The sequence below is a fragment of the Bubalus kerabau genome, chromosome 10 (assembly GCF_029407905.1).
Source record: "Bubalus kerabau isolate K-KA32 ecotype Philippines breed swamp buffalo chromosome 10, PCC_UOA_SB_1v2, whole genome shotgun sequence".
NCBI classification, from domain to species: Eukaryota; Metazoa; Chordata; class Mammalia; order Artiodactyla; family Bovidae; genus Bubalus; species Bubalus kerabau.
The window spans coordinates 30781687-30795670 of NC_073633.1; the positions used below are offsets into that span (position 1 = coordinate 30781687).

General features: G+C 42.1%; 1 long non-coding RNA gene across 1 annotated transcript in view; it reads right to left on the bottom strand.

The window, feature by feature from the left end:
- The window catches only part of LOC129621114 (uncharacterized), a 30281-nt gene that overhangs the window by 15226 nt on the left and 1071 nt on the right, over positions 1-13984 (bottom strand). Inside the window, exons 2-3 of the long non-coding RNA XR_008699011.1 lie at positions 4991-5132; positions 1805-1913 (exon numbers count right to left, since the gene is read on the bottom strand). This is a non-coding gene — a long non-coding RNA (uncharacterized LOC129621114). The remainder of the gene's footprint in view (positions 1-1804; positions 1914-4990; positions 5133-13984) is intronic.

A 13984-nucleotide genomic window follows, 5' to 3' on the forward strand; every position in this document is an offset into this window, starting at 1 on the left:
GTCCTTCACCATCTCCGGGAGTTGGCACAAACTCATGGGCATTGAATTGGTGATGCCATCCAACCATCTTATCCTCTGCTGTCCCCTTCTCCTCCTGCCTTCAATGTTGCCCAGTATCAGGGTCTTTTCCAATGAGTCAGCTCTTTGCATCAGGTGGCCAAAGTATTGGAGCTTCAGGTTCAGCATCAGTCCTTCCAGTGAATATTCAAGGTTAATTTCCTTTAGGATTGACTGGTTTGATTTCCTTGCTGTTCAAGAGACTCTCAAGAGTCTTCTCCAACAACACAATCTGAAGGCATCGATTCTTCCGCACTCAGCCTGTTTTATTGTCCAGCTCTCATATCTGTACATGACCACTGGAAAAACCACAGCTTTGATTATACAGACCTTTGTAGGCAAAGTAATATCCCTGCTTTTTAATAATCCCTGCTTTTTAAACTGTCCAGGTTTGTCATTGCTTTTCTTCCAAGGAGCAAGTGTCTTTTAATTTCATGGCTGCAGTTACCATCTGCAGTGATTTTGGAGCCCCCCAAAATAAAGTCTCTTACTGTTTCCATTGTTTCCCCATCTATTTGCCATGAAGTGATGGGACCAGATGCCATGATCTTAGTTTTTTAAATGTTGAGTTTTAAGCCAGCTTTTTCACTCTTCTCTTTCACCTTCATCAAGAAGCTCTTTAGTTCCTCTTCTGCCATAAGGGTGGTATCATCTGCATATCTGAGGCTATGGATATTTCTCCTCACAATTTTGATTCCAGCTGTGCTTCATCCAGCCCAGCATTTTGCATGATGTACTCTGCATATAAGTTAAATAAGCAGGGTGACAATATACAGCCTTGATATACTCATTTTCCAATTTTTAACCAGTCCATTTTTCCATGTCCAGTTCTAACTGTTGCTTCTTGACCTGCATAAGGTTTTTCAGAAGGCAGGTAAGGTGGTCTGGTATTCCCATCTCTTTAAGAATTTTCCACAGTTTGTTGTGATCCACACAGTCAAAGGCTTTAGCATGTAGTCAATGAAGTGGAAATAGATGTTCTTCTGGAATTCTCTAGTATTTTCTATGATCCAAAGGATGTTGGCAATTTGATTTCAGGTTCCTCTGCCTTTTCTGTATGCAAGTTGTACATCTGGAAGTTCTCAGTTCACATACTGTTGAAGCCTAGTTTGAAGGATTTTGAGCACTACTTTGCTAGCATGTGAAATGAATGCAGTTGTGTGGTAGTTTGAGCATTCTTTGGCACTGCCCTTCTTTAGGATTGGAATGAAAACTGACCTTTTCCAATCCTGTGGCCACTGATGAATTTTCCAAATTTGCTGGCATATTTAGTGCAGCACTATAACAGCATCATCTTTTAGGATTTGAAATAGCTTTGCTGGAATGCCATCACCTACACTAGCTTTGTTCATCACCTCCACTAGCTTTATTTGCAGTTTCTGTTATTAATGTTATATCTAAAAGCTCTCATTTGACCTGGGTTATATAAATAATTATCTATATTTCTTCTCATATTTTTATGATTTTGATTTTTTCCATTTATGTCTAGAATTTATTTTGGTGTATGGTATATGATAGAAGTATAACTTGGTACAGTTATGCAGTTATTCCAATATAATAAATGGATTTTAGTTCATGATTAACTGATAAGAAATAGTACTACTAAAATTTATTACATCTTATATATACTTGAGCTCTTCTTTTGACTCTATTCTATTCCATTCATCTATCTATCTATTCTGATATCAATACCATAGTGTTTTAATTTTTCATCTTATACATTAATAACTGATAGACCAAGTCTCACCTTATTACTCTTGTTAGAAACCCTTTCTCTCTTCTTTCTTTTTCTTCTTTCCTGCCTTCTCGGTCTTTCATTATCATTTGTTTATTCTTATAGATGCACTTTAGAATAACTATTGAAAACAAAACAAGACAAAAAACTTGAAGTAGCAGCTGTGGAAACTGAGAACTGCCAATAGTAGTATTAATATACGGGGTTGACTTTAGGATATAGCTGCAGTTTGAGATCAGGAATTTGTTGTGGAACCAGCTGCCATGATTGAGTGATTTTCTCCAGTGACCGTTACTGTTAATGTTTTAGCAGAGACTGAATGACTGTCAGAATGTTGCATAGGAGTTTCTATGTTGAAGTTCCTTCAGACTTAGTGTATTTATTTATTCATTCAGTCAGTCAACGTGTATTGAATGTCTCCTGTATGCCATTCCCTTAGCTAGGTTCTGGGCTTATAAAGATGAATAAAACAGTTGCTGCTTCAAAGGTGGGCACATAAATGATAATTTAATTTTTGGGGGAAGAAAAAACTTCTCTACCTTCTTGGTTTAGTAGCTGGAGCTTGCAAATTAAATTGATAAAAGTCAAATTAACAGGAAAAAAGGCATATACACTTCACTTGTTAATATTTCAATTTTTATATATACAGAGGCTCTTCATAGAAAAGAAATGATGGATCAAAGAGGTGCTTAGACACAGGGGATTATATACTATTTTAACAAAGGGTGATAAACTGTGGAGAAGTGACAAGACAAAGGAGAAGCATTTTAGGCCTCTAGGAGTGATAGATTTCAGGAAACTAAATATACGGGGAAAACTGATAAAAGATAATGGTGATTTTAGTAAGGTTGTTTGTGTACATTCATGATGGTGCTGACTCTGTCTGCCGTGTAATGGTTGCTCTTCTTCCTCCCACTATGAGAGATAGGAGGGGGATGACCTTTACAAAGGGAAATTTATATTCCACTTTTATTAGAGGGAGGGCAAAGAGCTCTTTCTGAGTGTGCTGCTTATTTGCCTTCTAATCAAGACAATCTCCATGCCAATGTGACACATTTTGGGGTGAAGTCTTCTGATCCCGTTCATAATAAGTATAGAATTATGTGTAGAGCACTGTAAAAGCACCTGGTAGTGAGGAGAGAAGTCAGGGAAGCTTCCCAAAGTAGGTGAAGACTAAACTGAGTCTTGAAGAATCAGTACCAGTTAGCAATTTGGGGCTAGGACTTACCACTGCTTGAATAAGGCATAAAAGTAAGAAACATATGTGCCAAAGTGAGATGTTTTGACTTAGCTATTTTGACATGACATGGCTTTAACTTCTCACTGGAGTTTTGATTGTTCTGACTTTTCACTAATGTGTGCAAAAAACAGTCCCGACTCCCACCTTGCCCATCACTGAGGCACTGCTGTCATCATCACCATCCTTGCAAGTGAAAGTCACTCAGTTGTGTCCGACTCTTTGAGACCCCACCATGGTCTACACAGTCCAGGGAATTCTCCAGGCCAGAATACTGGAGTGGGTAGCCTTTCCCTTTTCCAGGGGATCTTCCCAACCCAGGGATTGAACCTGCGTCTCCTACATTGCAGGCAGATTCTTTACTGCCTAAGACACCAGCTTATGGGTGGGTCCATTTAAAAAACCATCACTGGGGTTTCCCTGCTAGTCCAGTGATTAAGAATCTGTCTTGCAATGTAAGGAACATTATTCAATCCTTGGTCCAGGAAGATTCCACATGCCATGGGGCAACTAAGCCTGTGAGCCACAACTATTGAGACTGTGCTATGGAGCTTGCAAGCTGCAACTACTGAAGCCTGAGCACCCTAGAGCCTGTGTTTCCCAACAAGAGAAGCCATCTCAATGAGAAGCCCATGCACCAGAACTACAGAGTAGCCCCCACTCTCCTCAAGCAGAGAAAGCCCATGTGCAGCAACGAAGACCCAGAGCAGTCAAAGAACAAAACCTGCACTGCTGAGAAACCAAATCTTAATGTTGGAGAATAAATTAAAGGTCATCTATTCCAACCATTACTGGAGAAGAGAATGGCAAACCACTTCAGCATTCTTGCCTTGAGAACCCCATGAACAGTACAAAAATGCAAAAAGATATGACACTGAAAGATGAATTCCCCAGGTTGTTAAGTGCCCAATATGCTACTGGAGAAGAGCAGAGAAATAGCTCCAGAAGGAATGAAGAGACTGAGCCAAAGCAGAAACAATGCCCAGTTGTGGATGTGTCTGATGGTGAAAATAAAGTCCGATGTTGTGGTGTTGGAGAAGCCTGTTGACAGTCCCTTGGACAGCAAGGAAATCCAACCAGTCAATTCTAAAGGAAATCAGTCTTGAATATTCATTGGAAGGATTCATGCTGAAGCTGAAGCTCCAGTACTTTGGCTATCTGATGCAAAGAGCAGACTCATTAGAAAAGACCCTGATGCTGGGAAAGATTGAAGGCAGGAGGAGAAGGGGATGACAGAGGATGAGAAGGTTGGATGGCATCACTGACTTAATGGACATTAGTTTGAGCAAGCTCCAGGAGATGGTGAAGGACAGAGAAGCCTCGTGTGTTACAGTCCATGGGGTCTCAAAGAGTTGGACATAACTCAGAAACTGAACAACAACATTCCAACCGTTTGGTTGATACTTGAAAACTCACTTCAACAACTTAACTGTACAGAAGTGCATTGCACAAAACACCTTAAACATTACCCAGAGGTTGAGAGATTAACTTCAAAGCAGCTCATTTTTAGAAAGGTGTTCCATTTCTCTTTTTTGGTTGAAAACCAGCCTCTCTATAATATGACACCATTGGACCCAGCTTCACATCTTGGGCTCACTAACAATAGTTTCTCTTCCTCATAATTATCTGTGAGATTTACAAAGATATCAGTCCTGTTCCTCTTATGCCATGACGTTGAGTCCTCTCATTTTATCTAAAGCACAAGAGTGGATACAGAGTAGTTTCCTCATACATAAAGTGAACATAGAATTATAAAGAAGCAAAGCTCCTCTATCTGAGGAGCTTGGACTTGTAGAAAAATACTTTATAAACAAGAAACTTTAAAAGGCAGGGAAAAATAGATAAGAGTCAACAAAAACAACTCACTCACTCTGGATTGAACACAGGAAAAGTTTCTGATAAGAAAAATAAACCAGATATTCAGATCATAAGTAGAATCAAGAATAACATATAGGACTTACCAGATGGTCCAGTGCTTAAGAATCTCCCTGCCAATCCTGGGGACACTGTTCAATCTCTGGTCCGAGAAGATCCCACATCCCACGGGACAACTAAGCCCATGCACCACAATGACTGAAGCCTGCATACCTTAGAGCCCATGCTCTGCAACAAGAGAAGCCATGGCAATGAGAAGCCTGCACAACATAACTAAAGAGTAGCCTCTGCTAGCCACACTAGAGAAAGTCCATGTGCACCAATGAAGACCCAGAGCAGCCAAAAATAAATAAGTTTTTTTAAAAATTTATAAAAATAAAAAGGAATAACATGAACCACAAAATATAATTAAAATAAAGCTGAAAAAATATAAGCAAAGAAGGAAAAACAAAAGGAACAGAAGACAACTCCTATTAAGTAAACAGCATCTGAGTTATAAAGCAACACATACCAGTTTAATAGCCTAGGAAATTATACAAGGAGGCCGTTTCCCTGAATTTTTGTCTTTTTTTTCTATTTTTAAATTTAATTAAAAAAATTTTTTTACAGTGTTGTGTTAGTTTCTGCCATACAGCAATGCAAATCAGCTGCAATTATAGATATAGCCCTTCCCTCCCCAGCCTTCCTCACCTTCCCCCATCCTATTCCTCCAGGTCATCACAGAGCACCAGACTCCCCTAAATTTTTACACATGGGAAAGCATATTAAAACGAACTACAGGCAACTGTTTTTCCTCCCCCTCCTCCATTGTCTCCTCCTCCAATTCTGCAGTTAGGGATAAGGAGGGCCTGGTAGAGTCTGGGCTCTCTATAAAAAGCCAAACATGTGTAAAATATACAGGAAGGGCAAACAGCTAGGGGACAGTTCTATACATTTATTAATACTTTAACTCTTGGAAGGTTTTAAATACATTATTATAATGAAAGAAAAATAGCACCAACTAGTTTTCCTGCCTTTCCTCCAGAACGAGTCACTTGCTGCTCAGTCACCAACAGCCCAGCTACAAGGGCAGTCTCCTAGATTCCCTGTGCCCTGGGCATGGACCTCTGATCACTACAGTGCTTAGATCCTGTCATCCTTATAGGAAACGCTGCTTAACAGTGACACACACTGCCACTGTCCTGCTCAATCCAGCAATTAAACATCGAACTTGTAGCAGCACTGGCTGGACAAGCCAAGAAGCAACGGTGTGTACACAGAGCAAACCAAAATGGGCCGAGACAGTAAAACAAAATCCTGATGAGGTAATCATCTCTTCTCACCAAGATAAAGAATAACTCAGCCCTGACGGTGAGTAGAGAGAGGCTGCAGGGCATTCACTGGGCCAAGCAAGCGAGGTCAGCTCCGATTACTCCTGGGTAGTTGAGTTTACTGATTTTCTGGCTTGAGTCCAGGATTGCATAACACATGGAGGCCCAAGGGCTGGGAATGACCCAGAAGGGCCCTGTGCCTCCAGCCTACTTGCTATGCGCTTGGCGTGCATCATGGCCCAGGTGGACTCATAGCAGGGGAGGGATTTGGCGCATGCCCCACAGTGAGCAGAGAGTCCTCCAACTAAGCCATAAGCCACTGACACACGCCATTACCTGGAGGCAAGGCCCTTTGTGAGACCTCGACCCTGGCAGCAAAGAGGCCACAAGATGGCAGCAGAGGACAAAGCCCAGGACACAAAACCTGAACCATCTGCAAAAGCTGATACTTCATTTGGGAAATGTCTGTTGTCTACAATCATGTATTTGAGGTCAGAATAAATGACTGAATTTCAAAAAAATCAGGGTAAAATTCATCAACACGGAGAATTTCCCAACCACCTCAGAATTCAGCCGCGTATGAAGCTACATATTTCTTAAATGCTTAAAGCAGGGGATGGGGTCAAGGCCTTTAAAACTGACGTCAGCAGGAACCTTGTCCCAGTCACTTCTTTTTGTGAAGTTCCAATGGGCAGCAATTCAAGTAAAACATGAGTGACTTCTATAGCGGCTGCCAAACTGATGAAGGGACAGATACAATGGTTGCTGGGAAGCACTGAGCAAAGCAGAATGCTTTCATGGAGCAGCTAGGAACTCTGGCAGTAGGCAGTATGCCGAGAAGGGTGGGGGGATAATGAGGACCACAGGACAAGTCTCATAGTCTTTACTTGCAGCTTGCAGAGGACAATGCACAGGAAAGGGGCAACAGTAGCACTGGGACTAAATCTCTGATCTTCCAATTTATCCTCTTAATACTCTTTTGGTTATATACTCTTCCCCACCCCACCCCCACCGGAAGCTGTCACTACCAAAAATTGCCAAGTAATCCCTGTGGGGCAAAATACCCCTCCCTGAAAACCAATATGAGAGGGATATGATTCTTAAAAAATGGTTTTGAGAACCTAATGTTAAATCTCTACAGGACTCTTGAATTTTATAAAAGGCTTTGATGGCCTACAAGAACCATATTGTACATCTAAACTCTAAATTTCTACCATATGTGTATATAAAGGAGAGATAATAACTGAAGGACTATGGACCAAATCTGGTACTCAGTTTTAAGAAAATCAGTTGTTAACATTTTAAAATCAGAAGATTTTACATTTTAAAAGTCAGAATTTCTGACTATTATAGAAAAATTGGAACAATGGTGATACTAAGCCCACAGTCCCACATGCCAATATTGGGTAGAGCTGAGTAGGGTTAGTCTTTAAACAGAATGTGGGCTCTCTAGTTTGCCATAGTTCCCATCACTCCCTATTAACTCATGCCTAATCTGCTTTACTCATTTACACCATTTCTCATCTCTAAAGGCAATTTATTTTCAATCTCTGAAGTGCTTTATAGTTTTAAAGTTTTTTGTTTTTTTTTTCTCATGTGTGATTTATTTGAGTCTTCAGTCAGTTCAGTTCAGTTGCTCAGTCGTGTCCGACTCTTTGAGACCCCATGAATTGCAGCACACCAGGCCTCCCTGTCCATCACCAACTCCCGTTCACTCAGACTCATGTCCATTGACTCTGTGATGCCATCCATCCATCTCATCCTCTGTCGTCCCCTTCTCCTCCTGCCCCCAATCCCTCCCAGCACCAGAGTCTTTTCCAATGAGTCAACTCTTCGCATAAGGTGGCCAAAGTACTGGAGTTTCAGCTTTAGCATCATTCTTTCCAAAGAAATCCCAGGACTGGTCTCCTTCAGAATGGACTGGTTGGATGTCCTTGCAGTCCAAGGGACTCTCAAGAGTCTTCTCCAACACCACAGTTCAAAAGCATCAATTCTTTGGCACTCAGCTTTCTTCACAGTCCAACTCTCACATCCATACATGACTACTGGAAAAACCAAAGCCTTGACTAGATGGACCTTTGATGGCAAAGTAATGTCTCTGCTTTTGAATATGCTATCTAGGTTGGTCATAACTTTCCTTCCAAGGAGTAAGCACCTTTTAACTTCATGGCTGCAGTCACCATCTGCAGTGATTTTGGAGCCCAAAAAAATAAAGTCTGACACTGTTTCCACTGTTTCCCCATCTATTTCCCATGAAGTGATGGGACCAGATGCCATGATCTTCGTTTTCTGAATGTTGAGCTTTCAGCCAACTTTTTCACTCTCCTCTTTTACTTTCATCAAGAGACTTTTTAGTTCCTCTTAACTTCTTGCCATAAGGGTGGTGTCATCTGCATATCTGAGGTTATTGATATTTCTCCCAGCAATCTTGATTCCAGCTTGTGCTTCTTCCAGCCCAGCATTTCTCATGATGTACTCTGCATAGAAGTTAAATAAGCAGGGTGACAATATACAGCCTTGACGTACTCCTTTTCCTATTTGGAACCAGTCTGTTGTTCTATGACCAGTTCTAACTGTTGCTTCCTGACCTGCACACAGGTTTCTCAAGAGGCAGGTCAGGTGGTCTGGTATTCCCATCTCTTTCAGAATTTTCCACAGTTTATTGTGATCCACACAGTCAAAGGCTTTGGCATAGTCAATAAAGCAGAAATAGATGTTTCTCTGGAACTCTCTTGCTTTTTCGATGATCCAGCGGATGTTGGCAATTTGATCTCTGGTTCCTCTGCCTTTTCTAAAACCAGCTTGAACATCTGGAAGTTCATGGTTCACGTGTTGCTGAAGCCTGGCTTGGAGAATCTTGAGCATTACTCCTCCAGTAAGGTATCAAGAGTAAATATTATAATCTCCATTTAAGCAAAATGCATTTCAGGTCTGATTTGCCCAAACTTCCACATCAAAACCAGAGTCTAGATTTTCTGACTCCCAATCTTATTATTCTTGGCAGGGGGGAACTATTAAGTTTCTATTAAGAACTTCAGCATTGCCAGAAGAAATATTAATAACCTCAGATAGGTTCGTCTAGTCAAGGCTATGGTTTTTCCAGTGGTCATGTATGGATGTGAGAGTTAGACTGTGAAGAAGGCTGAGCGCCGAAGAATTGATGCTTTTGAACTGTGGTGTTGGAGAAGACGCTTGAGAGTCCCTTGGACTGCAAGGAGAACCAACCAGTCCATTCTAAAGGAGATCAGCCCTGGGATTTCTTTGGAAGGAATGATGCTAAAGCTGAAACTCCAGTACTTTGGCCACCTCATGCAAAGAGTTGACTCATTGGAAAAGACTCTGATGCTGGAGGGATTGGGGCAAGAGGAGAAGGGGACGACAGAGGATGAGATGGCTGGATGGCATCACTGATTCGATGGACATGAGTCTGAGTGAACTCTGGGAGTTGGTGATGGACAGGGAGGCCTGGTGTGTCCCCTTCATGTCTCCAACTGTAGGGGGCATGGGTTCCATCCCTGGTCAGGGAACTAAGATCCTGCGAGGCATGTGACATGGACAAAGAAAAAAAAAGAACTTCATTTTAGTGGTTCATGTATCAAAACCAGAGAAGTAGATACAGGTATAACTGTTGGAATGGATGAATTCCCACTGTTTAGTTGTTCAAGAATCCTTGCAAATGATTACCTCCTCTTCTTTCAGTGAACTATGTCTACTCCACTTTCAGGCATATGAATATTGCCCTTCTAACCATCCTGAAGTTGGGTGTGGCTGTATGACTTGTTTTCCTCAATGAAGTGTGTGTGAAAGCAATATGTATCCCTTTGAGGCAGAAGCATTTAAGAACCTGAACAATTCTTCATGTTTACTTCACAACTTGGGAAGGGGCTGGAGATCGGGGGAGGGGGGATTAGTCTCATGGTGACATGGTAGAGAGCGCCAGGCTGTGATGGCACAGGAGTGGCCGAGAGGAGCTACCCCACGTCCGAGGTCAGGGGTGGCGGCTGAGAGGAGCAACCACACGTCCAAGGAGCAGCAGCTGCACAGGTGCAGGAAGGCTGAGAGAAGCTACTCCATGTTCAAGGTCAGGAGGGGCGACCTCGTCCAAGGTAAGGAGCAGTAGCTGCCCTTTGCTGGAGCAGCTGTGAAGCGATACCCAACGTCCAAGGTAAGAGAAACCTAAGTAAGATGGTAGGTGTTGCGAGAGGGCATCAGAGGGCAGACACACTGAAACCATAATCACAGAAAACTAGTCAATCTGATCACACAGACCACAGCCTTGTCTAATTCAGTGAAACTAAGCCATGCCCTGTGGGGCCACCCAAGACGGATGGGTCATGGTGGAGAGTCTGAAAGAATCTGGTCCACTGGAGAAGGGAATGGCAAACCACTTCAGTATTCTTGCCTTGAGAACCCCATGAACAGTATGAAAAGGCAAAATGATAGGATACTGAAAGAGGAACTCCCCAAGTCGGTAAGTGCCCAATATGCTACTGGAGATCAGTGGAGAAATAACTCCAGAAAGAATGAAGGGATGGAGCCAAAGCAAAAACAATACCCAGTTGTGGATGTGACTGGTGATAGAAGCAAGGTCTGATGCTGTATAGAGCAATATTGCATAGGAACCTGGAATGTTAGGTCCATGAATCAAGGCAAATTGGAAGTGGTCAAACAGGAGATGGCAAGAGTGAACGTCGACATTCTAGGAATCAGTGAACTAAAATGGACTGGAATGGGTGAATTTAACTCAGATGACTATTATATCTACTACTGTGGGCAGGAATCCCGTAGAAGAAATGGAGTAGCCATCATGGTCAACAAAAGAGTCTTAAATGCAGTACTTGGATGCAATCTCAAAAATGACAGAATGACCTCTGTTCATTTCCAAGGCAAACCATTCAATATCACGGTAATCCAACCCTATGCCTCAACCAGTAACACTGAAGAAGCTGAAGTTGAACGGTTCTATGAAGACCTACAAGACCTTTTAGAACTAACACCCCAAAAAGATGTCCTTTTCACTATAGGGAACTGGAATGCAAAACCTGGAGTAACAGGCAAATTTGGCTTTGGAATACAGAATGAAGCAGGGCTAAGGCTAAGAGAGTTTTGCCAAGAGAATGCACTGGTCATAACAAACACCCTCTTCCAACAACACAAGAGAAGACTCTACACATGGACATCACCAGATGGTCAACATGGAAATCAGATTGATTTATTGATTATATATAATCAATAAATCAAAGATGGAGAAGCTCTATTCAGTCAGCAAAAACAAGACCAGGAGCTGACTGTGGCTCAGATCATGAATTCCTTATTGCCAAATTCAGACTTAAATTGAAGAAAGTGGGGAAAACCACTAGACCATTCAGGTATGACCTAAATCAAATCCTTTATTATTATACAGTGGAAGTGAGAAATAGATTTAAGGGACTAGATCTGATAGAGTGCCTGATGAACTATGGACAGAGGTTCGTGACAATGTACAGGAGACAGGGATCAAGACCATCCCCATGGAAAAGAAATGCAAAAAAGCAAAATGGCTGTCTGAGGAGACCTTACAAATAGCTGTGAAAAGAAGAGAAGCGAAAAGCAAAGGAGAAAAGGAAAGATATAAGCATCTGAATGCAGAGTTCCAAAGAATAGCAGGGAGAGATAAGAAAGCCTTCCTCAGTGATCAATGCAAAGAAATAGAGGGAAACAACAGAATGGGAAAGACTAGAGATCTCTTCAAGAAAATTAGAGCTACCAAGGGAACATTTCATGCAAAGATGGGCTCGATAAAGGACAGAAATGGTATGGACCTAACAGAAGCAGAAGATATTAAGAAGAGGTGGCAAGAATACACAGAAGAACTGTACAAAAAGATCTTCATGACCCAGGTAATCATGATGGTGTGATCACTCACCTAGAGCCAGACATCCTGGAATGTGAAGTCAAGTGGGCCTTAGAAAGCATCACTATGAACAAAGCTAGTGGAGGTGATGGAATTCCAGTGGAGCTATTTCAAATCCTGAAGGATGATGCTGTGATAGTGCTGCACTCAATATGCCAGCAAATTTGGAAAACTCAGCAGTGGCCACAGGACTAGAAAAGGTCAGTTTTCATTCCAATCCCTAAGAAAGGCAATGCCAAAGAATGCTCAAACTACTGCACAACTGCACTCATCTCACACGCTAGTAAAGTAATGCTCAAAATTCTCCAAGCCAGGCTTCAGCAACACGTGAACCATGAACTTCCAGATGTTCAAGCTGGTTTTAGAAAAGGCAGAGGAACCAGAGATCAAATTGCCAACATCCGCTGGATCATCGAAAAAGCAAGAGAGTTCCAGAGAAACATCTATTTCTGCTTTATTGACTATGCCAAAGCCTTTGACTGTGTGGATCACAATAAACTGTGGAAAATTCTGAAAGAGATGGGAATACCAGACCACCTGACCTGCCTCTTGAGAAACCTGTGTGCAGGTCAGGAAGCAACAGTTAGAACTGGTCATAGAACAACAGACTGGTTCCAAATAGGAAAAGGAGTACGTCAAGGCTGTATATTGTCACCCTGCTTATTTAACTTCTATGCAGAGTACATCATGAGAAATGCTGGGCTGGAAGAAGCACAAGCTGGAATCAAGATTGCTGGGAGAAATATCAATAACCTCAGATATGCAGATGACACCACCCTTATGGCAAGAAGTTAAGAGGAACTAAAAAGTCTCTTGATGAAAGTAAAAGAGGAGAGTGAAAAAGTTGGCTGAAAGCTCAACATTCAGAAAACGAAGATCATGGCATCTGGTCCCATCACTTCATGGGAAATAGATGGGGAAACAGTGGAAACAGTGTCAGACTTTATTTTTTTGGGCTCCAAAATCACTGCAGATGGTGACTGCAGCCATGAAACTAAAAGACGCTTACTCTTTGGAAGGAAAGTTATGACCAACTTAGACAGTATATTCAAAAGCAGAGACATTACTTTGCCATCAAAGGTCCATCTAGTCAAGGCTATGGTTTTTCCAGTGGTCATGTATTAATGTGAGAGTTGAACTGTGAAGAAAGCTGCAGACCGAAGAATTGATGCTTCTGAACTGCGGTGTTGGAGACTCTTGAGAGTCCCTTGGACTGCAAGGAGATCCAACCAGTCCATCCTAAAAGAGATCAGTCCTGGGTGTTCATTGGAAGGACTGATACTAAAGCTGAAACTCCAGTACTTAGGCCTCATGAGAAGAGTTGACTCATTGGAAAAGACCCTGATGCTGGGAGCGATTGGGGGCAGGAAGAGAAGGGGACGACAGAGGATGAGATGGCTGGATGGCATCACTGACTCGATGGACATGAGTTTGGGTAAACTCCGGGAGTTGGTGATGGACAGGGAGGCCTGGCGGGCTGTGATTCATGGGGTCGCAAAGAGTCCGACACGATTGAGTGACTGAACTGAATTGAACTGACGTGGTAGGATCTCCAAATGGTGGTGGTCCATGGACTTGGGTACCTGAATAATTTACAAGGAGCAGAGCACCCTGCCAGAGAGTAAACCTTTGTGGTTTTAGGCCATTGAGATTTTGGCATTGTTACCACAGCATAACCTAGCCTAACCTGATACAAGGTTCATCTGCATGGTAACTGAACTTTTCCAAGAACTAAAATGCAATTCTTAGATATCTGATCATATGACTAAAACTTGTTGCTCCTATGTGGAAGACAGTTAAGAATGAATTGTTGACTTTTATTCCTAGCTTCTTCAGCTACCACCACCTTCTGATTTTGAGGAAAATTATTGAGTGCT